General features: G+C 48.2%; 1 protein-coding gene and 1 long non-coding RNA gene across 3 annotated transcripts in view; one reads left to right on the top strand and one right to left on the bottom strand.

Annotated features, from left to right (window-relative positions):
• Arhgef10 (Rho guanine nucleotide exchange factor 10) overlaps positions 1–4,411 on the bottom strand; it is a 100,766-nt gene extending 96,355 nt beyond the window's left edge. Inside the window, exon 1 of one of the 2 annotated variants that reach the window (XM_034520282.2) lies at positions 4,341–4,411. The gene's annotated coding sequence lies outside the window, so the exon portion shown is untranslated. The remainder of the gene's footprint in view (positions 1–4,340) is intronic. The other variant, XM_034520280.2, reaches the window with a different exon arrangement.
• Positions 4,412–13,187: 8,776 nt separating this feature from the next.
• On the top strand, positions 13,188–15,301 carry LOC143434648 (uncharacterized). The gene is made up of 3 exons (XR_013104289.1): positions 13,188–13,394; positions 13,589–13,699; positions 15,081–15,301. It is a non-coding gene; the product is annotated as an uncharacterized LOC143434648 (long non-coding RNA).
• The last annotated feature ends 756 nt before the right edge of the window (positions 15,302–16,057 follow it).

Genomic DNA, 16,057 nt, shown 5'->3' with positions numbered 1-16,057 from the left:
AGATGCCGTCAGGAGGGAGTTGTGGCTCAGTGACCCAGCATGTGCAAGGCCCTGGGTTCAATCCCCAGTGCTGCAAAAAGTGGTGCAGGATCCAAGGGAAGCTGGATGACACCCACCAGCCACACCCAGAATGAAAAACAGAAACAGTTCCTAAAGCATCACACAGTGGCCCCAGCAGTGTGTCTCTGAACTAGGTGTGAAGCCCCAGGCCTTCAGCCTTCCCTGCTCCTAACACCATAGTTTAGGCCCACTTGTCAGCCCATTCTGGTGACTGTAGCCTTGCCTGGGCCAATCAGCACCTCGTTCCTCTCCAGGTCACTCAGTCAGCCAGGCCATAACCGTGTGGAAGAGCCATGCTTTACCCTCTAGGCACACTCGTCCATGGCTCTCCTACGAGATCCTCCATATAACTATCAAAGTCTTGGTCCGCACCCAAAGCTAGTCTCAAAGTCAACATTCTCCTGCCTCTACCTCCCTGGTGCTGTGACTGTGAGTAAGCACAGTATTGGCTTTGCAGTTATTTTATGTTGTATTCAACTCCCCAAATCACTTCCTGTATCAGAAGGTGACATACGGAAGACAAAATATTAAACCTAATAACTTGAAAAACATTTTACCTCTTTCCTCATCGTTTAGTCAAAATATAATAACAAACGGGCATAGTGGCACACACCTTTAATCTCAGCACTCGGGAGGCAGAGGCAGAGGCAGAGGCAGAGGCAGAGGCAGAGGCAGAGGCAGAGGCAGAGGCAGAGGCAGAGGCAGAGGCAGAGGCAGAGGCAGAGGCAGAGGCAGAGGCAGAGGCAGAGGCAGAGGCAGAGGCAGAGGCAGAGGCAGAGGCAGAGGCAGAGGCAGAGGCAGAGGCAGAGGCAGAGGCAGAGGCAGAGGCAGAGGCAGAGGCAGAGGCAGAGGCAGAGGCAGAGGCAGAGGCAGAGGCAGAGGCAGAGGCAGAGGCAGAGGCAGAGGCAGAGGCAGAGGCAGAGGCAGAGGCAGGTGGATCTCTGTGAGTTTAAGGCCAGCTGGTGAGTTTCAGGACATCCAGGGCTCTGTTACACAGAAACCCTGTCTCTGGAAAACCAACCCAACCCACAGACACCCACTTTCTGGGAGCAGGTGTACATGGTAGTAATGTGACACAGGAAAAGCAAGATGAAAAAAAAAAAAAAAAAAAAACGGACAACAGCACTAGGAAAAGTTACGGCCTTGATCCATAATCAATTTCTGAAAATTCATATAGAGAAATAGGCAAAAGCCAGTATGCAGGCCCAATCACTAAGGAAGGGCCAGTCAATGGGGTGGGGCAGAAGATCCTAAAGAGGGGTGCACACAAGCTGAGTAGGGCTGGAGGCAGGACCTTCCTAGGGTGCACTGTAATCTCACATGTTCCTATAGGTGTTGCCTCTCTCCAGAGGCTACAGTCCAGGTCCCCATCCATGGTCAGGGCCACTACCTTGCTGCCTGCCCACAGATCCGTCCATGGCCCATCTGCTGTCTAGTCTCAGTTTATTTCAGACCCTTCCAAGCTGTCTGTCCTAGAGCACCCATCCCAATGTATCGTCCCCAAAGAACATCTCCAGAGACCATAACAATAACTAACTACATCCCACTACCAGCCAAGCCAACTGTCCTCTGGAATGGACATCAATAAGCTCTGAATATCTCCAGACATAACCTTCCACTGTGCGCTTACCGTTGAGTCGTGCAATTAAAGAATGATGCGTGATACAATGGGGTTTCGATTATGAAAATGGTTTATACTGACATCTGCAGATGACAGCAGCCACAGTTGCTGAATTTTCAGTTTGCTCTGGTAAACACAGAACACTTTCAGGTGTAGAGCATTTTTTGGTTGGTTTGGTTGGTTGGTTGGGTTTTTTTTACACATTGCTTCCCAGCGACGTCACACTTGAGCAGAACCAAGCCTAGAGTGGACAGTCACAGGGCTAGTGGTGACTCCATCAGATAACCCAGGACCCAGTCACAGAGCCACCCACCCACCCAGAACTTCTCCATTTGGAACCAACAGAGCTTGCTTCAAGCCTCACAAGAAGGATCTCAGCAAAGAAGAGACACGGCCAAATACCAAGGGAATACTTGTGGCAAATCTAGAAGAGCCACGTTTCAAAGGATAAAGGAGGCTGGAGGTGTAGCTTAGTAGGAGAGCTTGTGCGAGCACGAGCCCATGGTTCTAACTGAAGCACCTCAAAACCAAAATGTTATTTCCAATAAGTGACTTTTACCTCGTCCCTCAGCATTTGAAACTCCTTCCATTAATAACTGGTCTGTACAGAGAAGCTAATGAATGATGGGCATCACCAGATGTAGCAGGTCTTCCCTCTGAGAAGTCATGAATGACTGCATAACTCTGGACAGTGACTTCAAACAAGGTGACTCACATGTTTGGTACTGACGCCAATAAAATGACAGAAAGCTCTTGGGGCCAGAAAGGCGTGGTAAGCATTTAAAGAGACTTAAGTATAAAACTTCAACAATCTTTTCTAATAAAAGTTTTTCTTGGTAAAAATTGGTATTTGAGACACATATATTATTTTTTAATATATGTTATTAGTTATGTTTCTATTGCCGTGATAAAGCACCAAGGCCGAGGCAGTTTATTTGGGTAACTGGTTGTTTGGAGGGGTAAAAGTGCATCACTGTGGGGTGGGCGGGGCATACTGGGATGGGCGGAGCATGGCATCAGGCTCAGTAGCTACAGAAGCTGAGAACACACACCTGGAGCAAACACGCACGAAGCAAAGAGAACATACTCAGAATAGTACATGGCTCTGAAACCTCAAAGGATATACTTCCTCTTTCAAAACCATTCCTCCTAAGCCTACCCAAACAGCACCCCAGCTAGGAACTGAGAATTCAGGCGTCCGAGCCCGGGGGGGGGGGGGGGGGGGCGCATCCCCACCACACCTTTACCTCTGTATTAATTCAGCACTTACTAGAGAGCAAACCCAGCCTGTTGCGTGGCACACCCTAGCCCCGCCTTCTTGTTTATATGAAAGATCTCATTATTGTAGCCCAGGCTGGCCAGACTCAAGATCCTTCTAACTCAGACCTTCAAGTGCCAAAATATATTTTTAATAGTAGCTGAGGCTGTGGGCGTGGCTCAGCAGCAGAGCATTTGCCTGGCAAGGTGTTCAGCTGTAGTAAAGAAGCACCTGCTTAGTATGGGCGAGGACCTAGATTCAATCAAAAAAAAAAAAAAAAAAAAAAAAAAAAGGAAAGAAAGAAAGAAAAAAAAAAAAAAAAACCGGGCAATGAAATGCTGCCCCTTGCCCAGATTACAGCTTACTGTGTGGCCCAGCCAAAGAAAACAAGGAAAGATGGCTGCCATTTGAGTCCAGAAGAACCTCTTCCTCCAGCAAAGGCTATAACTGAGATGCATCCTACCTTAGAGTCCACACCAAGCGTGTCTACTGCCTTCTGGGACCCTGACATACTGCATTCAAAACATGGTGGTGTCCCACAGTGTCCAGGGCCCAACCACCTGCTTTTGTTTACTGCACATCAGATTAAGAACTACCCTGATTATTGAGCAACAGGGAGGATGGGGGGGGGGGGGTAGCAAAAAGACCCAGCAGCACCTTCATCCTAAAGGGCACGTTAGGATCCTATGGATCTCAATTCAAACACCCCAAGATGACTTCTCTCATGCAATTTCAGCGACCTATGAATTCACCCCACATCTCCAGGCCAGAGGCTGCTGGTCAATACTGCACATGCCCTTGGGCCTTATCCTCAGGCTGTGGGACACAGTGATGCTGGGGACTGTCTACTGTCTGTGCCGAAGATAGACATTCACTCAAGTTGGGCGTCTGCTCATTGCTCTGTATCTAGGGACACCCATTGAAGTTGGGAAGCTTCTTGCTGCCTTGGGTCTGGGGATAATCATTGAACAGAGGGCTACATGCTAAGGTATCTATGCCTGAGAACACCTCAGGCATAGGTTAAGAGGCTGCTTCTGTTTGTGCCTAGGGGCTACCTGCAAATTTGTGGGTGCTTCTTGCTGCCCCATGTCCAGAGACATTCACTAAAGCAGGGAGTGGGGTAGGGGCTGCTGGGCCTAGAGAGGGAAACACCGGCCAGATTTGGGGGCAACTGAAACTGAAGTTGGGAGCTCCTTGCCGCCGTCCTGTGCCAGAGACAGCGCTGAACTGGTGGTGTTCGGGGGTGGTTATTCGCTGCCGTCTGTCACTGTGCGCGGTCCCGCAAACCGAGGGTGGGGTTTAGCTACTTCGGGGACCTGGGCAGAAGTGCAACTTTTAAAGCAAAGAAGCAGCCGGTGCAAGCGGCCTGGGACGGGACGTGGGGTCTCCGTGCTCACTCACCGAGGGGCCGGGCGCCATCCGCCGTCTCCGTCCGCCAGTTGTCCCGCGCCCCCCCCGCGCGCCCCGCCCGCGATGCGCTCCTACCCCGCCCGCCGGGGAGCCCCTCCCACCTCGCTATGATTGGCTGGAACAGACCGTGCCTCGTGCCCACTGGCCAGCGTTCCTGCCCGTTCCTCAGCCGCGCCCGAACCTCGCGCCAGCGCATTCCTGTGAGGCCACGTGGCCACCAGCCCCCCCGCTCCGCCCCCAGCCTAACGACCCGCGCCGCGAGTGGGAGGGATGCTGCCTACCTTGCTCCCCCGGGTACAGAAGGGGCGCAGAAAGGACACCAGCTTGTAGTGTCCCAGAGTGGGCGCTTCTCCCCTCAGACTCCTGATCACTGGGGAATGGCGCGGAGCCAGAGCGCGCCTCCCGATCATCCACCGTCTGTAAGACGCTGGGAGCTGCGCTGGCGCTGGCGCTGGCGCGGGCGGGGAACACAAGACAGCCACTCCACCCATCGTGACCCCAGTGTCTGCTTGCTCCCTGCAGACCCGGGTCTGAGCTCCTGTAGGAAGGGGGCGCTGGATAATACTTCACTCCATCTCTGACCTTTCTCCCCCTGCACAGTGGGGCACAGAATGGATACCACAACCAGCATGACCCTGGCATCCACTGCTCCTTACAGACCCTACAGGGTAGGGGATTCCAGGAGAACAACCCATCCGACCTAGATCGGCCTTGCCTGCCTAGGCGGTCCAGGCTGGTCAGAGTCAGGGGCTTCTGGTCCCGCCAAGAACAGGATCGAGAAATCCCGACCAACTGTGACCTCAGCTCACTACCTCTCCAGGCGCTTTTACAGCTTGCCTGTCGCCAGGAGGCTCTTGTTTTCAGAACCGGAGTTCCAGCTTTCCACAGCTCTGAGCTTAGCGAGCCTTTCTGCTCATGGCTGAGCCCGGGAAGGGCGGCGCTGTGGAGTTCAGGAGCATCACTGTGGGCCTTGGTGTACGATGAGGCCTGCAGGTGTTGGCATAGAAAAGTGTTGGGATATTGAGGAAGAACGCTCTGGGCAGCTGAGTTTGTTTAGCACGAACCTTTGTTTTGTGCATGTAAGGGGAAGCAAATCGTTAAATTATTAAAGGAAGACACCACCCATCAAAGTGCTAACTGGTACACGGCTAGTGCACTTAGCAAATATGTTCCCATATTTGTCTCTTCTCCCACCAACACGGTTCACAGAAGCAATGTGAGTTGTGGAAAGCTTGGGCTTTTTAGAGTCTCTCTAAGTCCACCCAACTACACAGTGAGCTCAAAGAGAGATTTATTCCACGTTGTCTATAAAGCCGGTTTGCTCCGTAGTTAGACACTTCTCAAACAGACTACTAGGACTTAGGTCAGATTATAGCCTAGGTACAGTGACACCTCATAGTTGTTTGGAAATAGCACTCACTAAAGTTACAGGAGTGGGCCGTGTTGAACTCTCAGACCTGTCTGAACACAGGGAAGACACCCCTGTTGTCTCTGTGGAGGAAGTACTTTGGGTAAAGTACTTCAGACTAGAGTTGTGAAGGACATTTTCTAAAAAGCGTTGTGTAAGAAAATAGGTCTGTACTATGGGGTTTCTCTGCTGGAGTGGAGAGCACACAGCATCTTCCCCAAGGCTGTAGACAAGAGAAGGACCACATCAGGAAGCCTTGGGATGAAGCTGGTCAGAAATGAGTTGGACTGGCTCTAGTCCTGTCCAATCTATTATAGTATCACACATTACCATGTCTGTAAGTCCACAGGTAGGAATCTGGGATTTTTTCATTTTAAGTCTTCTTTGACTCATGGGATACCAAGAAAAGTTAGGCTTCATTAACAAACACTGAGGGATTTTCTTTTTTCTCTTTTTTCTCTTTTTTCTCTTTTTTCTCTTTTTTCTCTTTTTTTCTTTTTTCTTTTTTTTTTGTTTTGTTTTTTGTTTTGTTTTGTTTTTGTTTTTTTGAGACAGGGTTTCTTTGTATAGTCCTGGCTGTCCTGGAACTCACTCTGTAGACTAGGCTGTCCTAGAACTCAGAAATCCACCAGCCTCTGCCTCCCAAATGCTGGGATTAAAGGTGTTCTCCACCACTGCCTAGGGATTTTCTTTTAATTAGTATGTAAATGCACTCATAAATATGTAAATATATACTTACATATGCAAAGCCTAATTCCACTGTGCCCCAGCAGTATATGAGTTTAACCCTTAAACCTCATGAAGACACTGCATGGCTGGCCCTGTATTCTAGCTGATGATCTGTGAGCATCAAGCTGCTTGTGTTACACAGTCAAATGCATGCTCTGCATTTGCTGATGCAATGTTCTGTTGCTGTCAGTTGGTCATGTCTATGACCAATTGTTTCTGTCTGATGTGTCAGATGCTGAGAATGGTGTATTACAGAGGTAAACTCTCCCTACCCATTCGGCATTGCCCTAAGCATATAAACAGTGTTGCCAAGTAAACCAACGAGTGCAAGCATGGGGCTTCACAGAAAATATGTTAAAATTTTAATCTTAGAATCAAGTTTGAAATGGGTCACAGACTAAAGTGAAATGACCTTAAAGTTTCTAGAAGAAGACGTGGGAAAATATCTTATTGATCTCCTGATAGGACACAAAATACACTAAACTCTCAAAAAGCACTAAGTGGCCTTAATCAAGACTTAAAATTCCCACTCATCTCAGGGCATGGTTAAAATGAAAGGCCAAGCCATGCTTCCAGTAGATACTGTTACTACACTGTTACAGCTTAGAGATATTGTTACGACACTGTTACGGCTTGTCGATATTGTTACCACACTGTAAGGGCTTGTGTGTGAGATGCACCCCCACAGGTTCATGTATTTCAGAACTTGGTCCCTAGTCAGTGGTACTGCTGTGTCGAGATTGTGAATCTTTAGGGTATGGGGTCTAGCTGGAGGAAGAGGGGTACTAGGAGGGTGGGCCTTGGAATTTATATTCAAACCCTCCTCCTCACTCGATTTCTTGCTCAGTGCCATGTAATGAACAACTACCACATACTCCCACCAAGGAGCCACCAATCACCATGCCTTTCCTGCTATGACAGATTGTGTCCTTTCAAACCATGCAAAAAAAAAACAAAAAAAAAAACACCAAACCTCCTCTTTTAAGTCTCAGCTAGTTAAGCTATTATTAGTGATAAGAAAAGAAACCAATATGGACACATATTTTACCACCTACCCCTCCCATGTGGCCTTTGTCCATTTCATGTTGTTGTGATAATGTCTAAGAACAGGTCATTCATAATAACCAGAAACTAGTTATTTATAGTTTTTACATTACTTACAGGCCAAGGTTTCCCATGTTCTAGTTTGCTGTCTATTTCTATAATAAATGACCGAAAGCAACCTGGAGAAGAAAGGGTTAATTTCAGCTCACACCTCCCAGGTCACAACCCCTTCCTTCACTGAGGAAAATTTTAGGGCAGGACTCTGATGGCTGGCAGTAGCTGAGGCAAAGACCTTGGAGAGATGCTATTTACTGGCTTTTTTCCCATGGCTTGCTCACTGTGCTTTCACGAACCACACAGGACTGTAAGGGACTGATCTGATCGTAGTGAAGGCATTTGGGAATGGTCAGCAAATCCCTCTTTCCCAAGTAGACACATTTCTTTCCAGTACTTTCCCTAGAACTGCCATGGTTTGTATTGGGTTCACAGGCCTCAGACCCAGCCAAGGATGTGCTTATTCAGTGTTAACTCCCAGTCGCCCTTGGAGTCCCCCATATGAGTCTGTGGAGCACAGACCAACAGAACCAACAGGGACTTCTGCACAGAGGTAGGAACTATCCTAGGGAGATAGCTTGGGGAGGAGTTTATATTCAGGAAGATCAAGTTTTGAGGTAGGCATGTGGTCTTAGGAACAGCATAGGGATGTGATCACCCAGGAAAAATAAAATGTGGGTTTGGGTGGGAAGCAGCACTTGCCATCCTGATAGTGATGGAGACTTCCAAGTTGCAGCCGCAGACTTGAGATTCCTGGTGTAATTGTGCACAGTCCATCTTCTCCTGCATCTGGGCAAAGCCACAGAGATGGTAAGCTGAACCACCCAGAGTGGCATCATTTTGGTCTGACTCCTTCCGTGAGCCACCCTCCGCTAATACTGGAGCAGGACCGTTCTGAATCCCGTGACTCTTTCCCATCCACAGGAAATGAAGCCGATGTGCTTGAGTTAAAATGGAAACATTTTCTGGGGCCAGATAACAACTGGCTCTTCTCCCAGTAGGTGATGCCTGGCAGTGCGACGGCAACCAGTTCATGACATGGATATCTCCTAGCTTCTACGACAAGGCCAAGAATCCCTGGCCTGCAGGACCAAGTGTCCCTGGTTGTCACTTGCCAGATGAACTTCCTAACAACCACAGTACCTCCAAGCCCTCTCTGTCGATCTAACTCACAGGTACTACCACCGACCCAGCTACTCAGCATCTTCCCCTCAGAACACTTCGGTGAAGACAACAGTAAATGGATGTTGGAAGGAATAGCTCTGAGACAAGGGAAATGGACAACGCAGACACATTCAGCTTGCCCAAACTGAGCGCACTCCTTGTTATTCACCTAGGAGGTCATGTAGTTTAGGGATGAAGCCACACAGCATAAATGCCCCCAGTCCTGCCTTCCACAGAGCTATGAGCTTTAGACAGCCCTTCTTTCATAGACCCAGGGTCTGTGTGTGTCACCAGCCTGAGCTCTAAAGCTGATGAGGTAAAGAATTAGATCTTCTCCAGGTTCCAGGCACAGACTGCAGCTTGGCAGGCCATGCCCTTGTGATTTCTGGACCTAGAGATCTATTTCTGTCCCTGCCCCAACCCAGGCTTCTTGTGATAGACAGAGGCCAAAGGGGAAAGGGAGGGACGTGGAAAATGTGAAAGGGATGGATCCGGGGCCATGTAGATAAGGCTGGCTGTCACTGGGGCTCTTTCAGTGGCTCTGCACATGCCGTGGGAGAAGGGCGCGTTGTTCCAGTGGGAACAGTGACCTTTTGTTTTTCAGAGCTTCTGCAACAACTGCCTATTTTCTTGCTCCGCTCACTCAAGCTAGAGGGGGAGATGAAGAGCAAAGACGTCCAAGGGGAGAAAGTGAGCCCTTGGAGGAACCAAAGTGCACCTTCTGGGTGGTCAGAAGGTCAGGGGAAGGGACAGATGCTTTAAAATGCTTCCCGTTTCTGGCTGTGTGGTCCAATGAGCGGCTGGGGCTCTGAGGGTGTGGTGCGTCACAATAACCTCCATCCTCTTGGAGGATGCCCCCAGCACCCCCTGCTCTGTTCAGCCAGCCTCTGGCCACACAGAACAAGGACTGGGCAGCTGGAGGGGACAGTAGTAGAAATGAAGAAAGACTGGAGACTCCATAGCATCTCTGCCAGAAGCAGCGGAGTCCTCTCTGCTGTGATACTAAGGGAGCTAGCAGTGGCAACGGGCAGCCCAGGCAGCCATGGCAAGCACAGACTGTATGGTGTTCTCCCCCCATTGCCTTGAACTCTGCCCAGCTCGCAGGGAGGCAACCAGCTCCTGCTCTACTATCACAGGTGTGACTTCTGGTGAGAGAGGACGGTCTTCTGAGTGGCATCTGTGTTCAAGATCCAGCAGATTGAGAGACTAGAACTTCATGATTGTGGAGAATTAAAATGTCACAGGCAGTCAGCCAGAATGATCTCTAGCTATCTTTAGTCCCCTTAACAGCCGTTCACAACCAACCCATCTGACTTAAACTCTTTGTGAGTTTTCTCCCTGGAGAGACAGGATCCACCATAGGCAGGCAATCTCACTGAGTCTACCTGGGTAAAGCACTGTGTTTCCTGGGGTTACTTACAGAAGCATGGGTGACTCATTTGCAGCTAAGCCTCCACCTGAGGGCAGGGGATAACTCACAAAAGCATCCCTGGAGCCCCGTGCACAAGTTGCAGGCAGTTCCACAGAAGGCATTTCCCTCTGATGGGGGAGTGGCTCTGTGAATCTTCTAACTCTCCCACCTCCCTCCTGCTCGAAAGTTCCCTTAGCTGCTGGAACCCTACCCCCTCCTTCTAGGAGGAAACACTTCAGTTAGAAGAAAATATGTCGCCGGGCAGTGGTGGCACACGCCTTTAATCCCAGCACTTGGGAGGCAAAGGCAGGTGGATTTCTGAGTTCGAGGCCAGCCTGGTCTACAGAGTGAGTCCAGGACAGCCAGGACTACACGGAGAAACTCTGTCTCGAAAAAAAAAAAAAACAAAAAAACAAAAAAAGAAGAAGAAGAAGAAGAAAATATGTCTACAGCAGGTTAGAGTATATTGCTTGGCAGATCATTGGCTTCCACCAGCCCTAAAGCTAATATCATCTGATAGCCCCTGGAAGCCAAGGCAGGATGCCCCTGATCTCCTGCAGCCCATCTGGCTGGTGTCCCTGTCCACTCAGTTAACAAATGCATTGATTGTCACTTCTTTTACTCTATGACAGAAAGGCACTGGAGCCGTCTGCACAATCTGTTTTCCTGGAAATGAGAGCTGGGTTTTGTAGTTATGCCGGGGTCACATGTGGGCAATTAGTCACCCAGCAGTTGTCAGATTCACACAATGCTCAGGACCTTTTAGGGAGTGGCACCAAATCAAGTAAGTGTCTTCTATCCTAGAGTGGGAGGGTCACTCAGGATGTGGGGAAGCTCAGGGAAGGGCTCTGGGAGTTCTGGAAGTGGAAGTGGGTATCAGAGTGCTGGAAAGTTTGAGCTTGAGAAAGCCCAAGGCACAGGGAGAGGCCTGACCTCCAATTCACCTCAGGAAATGGAGGCTGAGGTGTGGCTTCTCCTGTTATGCTTCAGGAAGCTGGGGGCAAACTATGTATCCAGTCCGGCACAAAACATGCTTCTCCACTGCACCCAGATTCAGCCTGTAATTTCATCACTAGCATTACCTAACAACAACCACAGTAGAGTCTGTCCATCCCTCAGAAGTTCACTAATTTCCAGAAAATAAGGCCAGTGAATACTAATCCTCTATGTTCACACTGAAGCCTCACGGGTCTGCATGTCTCTGCCTCACCCTCATACCTGCCTTAGTCTGAGTTTGGGGTCCTATGAGGGCAGACGTGATGTCCCTGTTTGAACATGTTCATTCAGCACATAAGTCTGTATTTGTGTTTTTGAGATATGCAGAAACAGATACAACAGGAGAACAATTTCCACCGACCTACTTAAAGAATTATTAGACATGGCTGGAGAGATGGCTCAATGGTTAAAAGCACTGGATGTTCTTCCCAAGGACCTGGGTTTGATTTCCAGCACCCACATGGCAGCTCGCAACCGTCTGTAACCCCAGTTCCAGGTCCACCATCTTCTTCCGGCCTCCATGGGCACCAGGCACCCAGGTGGTGCATCGACAAATAAACAATCAAAGCAGTCATAGACACAAACTAGTTAAAAAGAACTCTTAGCATAGGCAAGCTGAGACAGGAGGATGGAGCGTTTGCTAACTCAACAATAAAAGCCCACAGCTTCTCAGAAGCTAGTACACTGTATTGGATGTAATCCTAGATAACCCTTTAGAGCATTTCACATTTCATATATACAATGAGAAGAAAAAAAAACCATGAACCATAAGTCCTACAACGCCAACAGCACACAACTACACCGTATCTGGAATCTTGGTTTCCTTGCTCACTGTTCTGCAGAAACCTGGGAGACCTGCACTGGGGAAAGGAAATGGCTTTATCTAGTTTGACCCAGAAGAGGAAAGAGCAGTTCTCCATCTCCTCCCCCTTGCAAGCTGCAGCAGACAAAGACGGGGAACTATGCATGTGTGGATTTAGCTGTAAGCCTCAATTATCAGAGCTAGGAGTCTCATTCACGGGGTAGGAGGCCCTGCTGGTGCCACTAATTATCCTCATCCCCAACATGGAATTTTCCAGAGAAGCTCCCATCCTCGGGGCCCTTTACAAAATGCCAGTGCCAGAACTCACTGGCATCTAACAGTTGGGTTTATCTGCCAACTCAAGATCTCTGCCACTCAGACTGTCCCAGATGAGATAAGACTAGACTGACTCCACTGTCTAGGAAATTCCTTACAGCCTAGGTCTGAACCACTCCAGTTGCTTATCTTAATTGGGTTACTAACAGATAAAGATTTCTGAACTGACACGAAGTGGAACACCAGGTTTACCCAGTGCTCTAGCCAGATATGTGCCTTGAACACATCCTGACAAACAGAGGAACAGAGTTAACATCCCCAGCAGGCAATCCACACAGAGGACAGGACTCAATAGTCCTAGAGTGGCAGGAAAGGCAGGAAGGAAATGTCAAAGTGTAATTAGATTTAAAAATCCTGGACTTAGCCAGATGGTGGTGATGGATGCTTTTAATCCCAGCACTTGGGAGGCAGAGGCAGGTAGGTCTTTGACTTCAAGGCCAGTCTGGTCTACCGAATGAATTTCAGAACATCCAAGGGTACACAGAGAAATAGCCTTGAAAAACAGAACAAAACAAACAAACAAACAAAAAACAAAAAGGGCCCGGACTCTGGTTGAGTTGGAGAAGTTACATGAGAAAATGTTTCTGTCCTTATGACATAAGCATTGAGTATTGAGTATTGAGAGAAAAGGAGTACCCAGAAGAAATGAGCAGGCAGGAGAGCTGAGGCAGGAGGATCCCTTAAGCACAGTCTGAGGCCAGCCTGGGAAATATTTGGGAGACCCACCTCCAGAGAAAAAAGGGGGAGACAAAATGGGGAACAAAGAAAGAGGGAAGTCAGACAGAGAGAGAGAGACAGACAGAGGAAGAAGGGAGGGAGGGAGGGAGGGATAAAGGGAGGGAAGAAGAGAAAGAGAGAGAGAGAGAGAAAGAGGTGGGGTGGGCGGCAGGGAATAAGAAAAGCTTTAACATGTGACAAAATGCTAGAAACTGGTAAACTGGAAGGAAAGAACAACGAAAAGCTTTTGATTTCTGTTTTTATTTTCCCAGTTTTTCCACTAAACAAACAAAAAGCCAGAAACAAAAGAAAATGAAACTGAATAACTTACTCTAAACTCAGAGCCTATCTCCAGAACAGAACAGGACATGGAAGATTCAAGAGGTCAGTAATCCCATCCTGGAAGAGTTTCCACGGAAAGATAATTGTTCATATTGTAAATTCACAGCTTGTGGGCGTCTGTGTGTGTGTGTGTGTGTGTGTGTGTGTGTGTGTGTGTGTGTGATGGAGAGCCTTATGCTGTTCCTAGTGGGATGAGTGTTCTGGCTTACATTCTGTGTTCCTGCCTGTCCCTGCAGATATGACTACACCAAGCAGAAGGGACAGGAAATGGGGAGCCCTCTGCTTTCCTGGCTCACCCTCCTATGGGAAGAAAAGCACACAGTCTTGCAGCCGCTCTATGCTTGCTGGTCAGTTCCATACGTGACCCCAAGGGTGGCCAGGGATACAGGGAGCCACTGTGGAGGGTCAACTGGCCAGGAGTTTGTGGTAGCTGAGCCAAACAAGAGCCCAAATTAAGAAATGCAAGCCACATTTAGTGAGGTTTTCCTGAGCTGCTTGGAGCTCTGCATTTGAGCCCGCCCATCTCTGGCTAAGCAGCAAGCAGTCCCTATTCTGTCTTGTGTAGAAACAATGTTTCTGGGTGGACCTAGTGTGCTGAGTTCCTCCAGACAGAGAACCTGCCCTGAGAGGTGCTATGCTTCTGGGATTCTGTGGCTCACACAGCAGTTTTGAAAACCAACACAGTAACGCTGTGTAACTTACATGGGGCTGTAACCAATTTTAAACTTTTGCCAGGGTATTTTTTTTTTTTTTATGGAAAGATCTTGCCTCTGTAATTTTTAGTAATAACTAAGGGTTTCAACTTTGGGTTCACTTTTTAAATATTTTTGACAAGGTTGAGACTATTTGTTTACTGTAGCAAACTAACAGGAAACACAGGCCTCCAACAGACTGGCGCATAACAATGAAGCCGCCAAATATAAACCAGCACTACAGCAAACGGTAGAGATGTACAGGGCCAGGGGCAGAGTTGGGCGTGGGGGGAAAGTGGCATCTGAGTCGGAAGCGAGAGCACTCTGTGTCTAAGAGACATCCAGAACTCAGGACTCTGAAGACAGGTAGTGCTTGGCCCTCTGCACCCAGGGCTGAGGCTATGCTGTGAGAGAAGTCACAACAGAGGTAGTCCCATGTGGATTTATCAGAGAAAAGATAATAAAGGCTCCTTTCTTTTAAAAAAGAATGTATATGTCTGTATATACATATACATATGTATATACAGACATATACATAGCAAATAAATTTGGGGCTTCACCAACACTTATTCACTTTACATGGAGATCACAGCCCCTCTTCCTTTCCTCCCAGTCCCACCCTTACAATTTTCTCTATCCAGTACCATCTCCCCTTCTCTTTAGAGAAGGGGAACCTCCCCACCTGGGGTACCACCTTAACCAGAAACATCTAGGCCCAGCACTTGGGGTTCTTTCTTTAACTATTATTTTTTATTTGTGGTTCTGTGGCTGGAGCCCAGAGACTAGTGTATATAATACAAACATATACCACTGGGCTATAACTCTAACCCTAGGCAATTAAAAAGGACATGCCAGTTACTGAAATGGAGGGTGGGGTTCAAAAAAAGGTACATCCTGTCTCATTAGAACAAAGCAAAAATGTAGACAGAGTTGACTTAAATGTATCAAGTATTCATGACAATTGTCTTGTGTTGGTTTTCTGGTCTTATGGGCCTACTGAACTGAGATAACAGGTGTCTCTGGTTTCCTCCTGCAGCTGTACACCTCAGATGGCCTGGGGGGCCACAGACAGCCAGTGTTGAAGAAAGGTAAACGCTAAACGTCAGGCATGGCCTGAGGCTGGATGCAGGCAGCCTGCTTCTCAGCCTGAGATAGAACCAACAGCCTCAGTGCCCAGTATTCCATCCCAAGGGGCAAATTCCTGACCCATGACCATTTTAGGCTATGCCCAGCCAACATCCACACTGTATGATCAACCCAGAGCCTTTTAGTTTGTAAAAACACTTCATGTATTTAACAAAAGAAATGTTTCCTATGTATCAGCTTTTTAGTTTGTAAAACACTTCATGTATTTAACAAAAGAAATGTTTCCTATGTATCAATACTGGTCTGTGTTTTTTCACCCTTACCGTGAAAGGAAAGGTTGGTCCCACAGTTTCTATACTGGCCACCTGCCTCTTCCCAGGGCCTCCTGGCTGTGTGAGGTGGAACTGGCTTCCTGGCCTCCTACCCTGGCTTACCTTATTGAATATGCCCTCAGCAAATACTGTCTACCTCTGTGTTAGCATGTCTTCTGCCAGGACCCTGCTTGGGAGACAGAGGATACCTTCCATTTGTTGGCTCACCCACTCACGTGCCAGTGGCTGGGCAACGGTCAGGGAACTGTAAAAGTTACATCTGGTTCTTCCTCCCAACCCCAAGATCTCAGCAATAAGACTCAGACTCAAAATATATTTACAAAATACCTTGGCCATACAGCTAGGCTCTTCTCTGACTAGAATCATAACTTAAAATTTACTTTAATCTACATTTTGCCACATGGCTGGTTACCTGTGCTGAGGCACCATGCGTCAGTCTCCTCACGTCTTCTCAGGCCATCTCCTGCCTGGCTCTATCCCAAAATCCTTTCTGCTTCCTGGATGTCCCACCTTTTATTTTTTGTCTAAGCCATAGGCCATAGGCTTTTAAAATTGACACATCGATACAATACACAAAATACCCTCTCTACAGAGA

Source organism: Arvicanthis niloticus, chromosome 16 (assembly GCF_011762505.2).
Source record: "Arvicanthis niloticus isolate mArvNil1 chromosome 16, mArvNil1.pat.X, whole genome shotgun sequence".
Taxonomy (NCBI): Eukaryota; Metazoa; Chordata; class Mammalia; order Rodentia; family Muridae; genus Arvicanthis; species Arvicanthis niloticus.
Note: the sequence above shows the minus strand (reverse complement) of the source record. Positions and strands in the feature narration are given on the sequence as shown.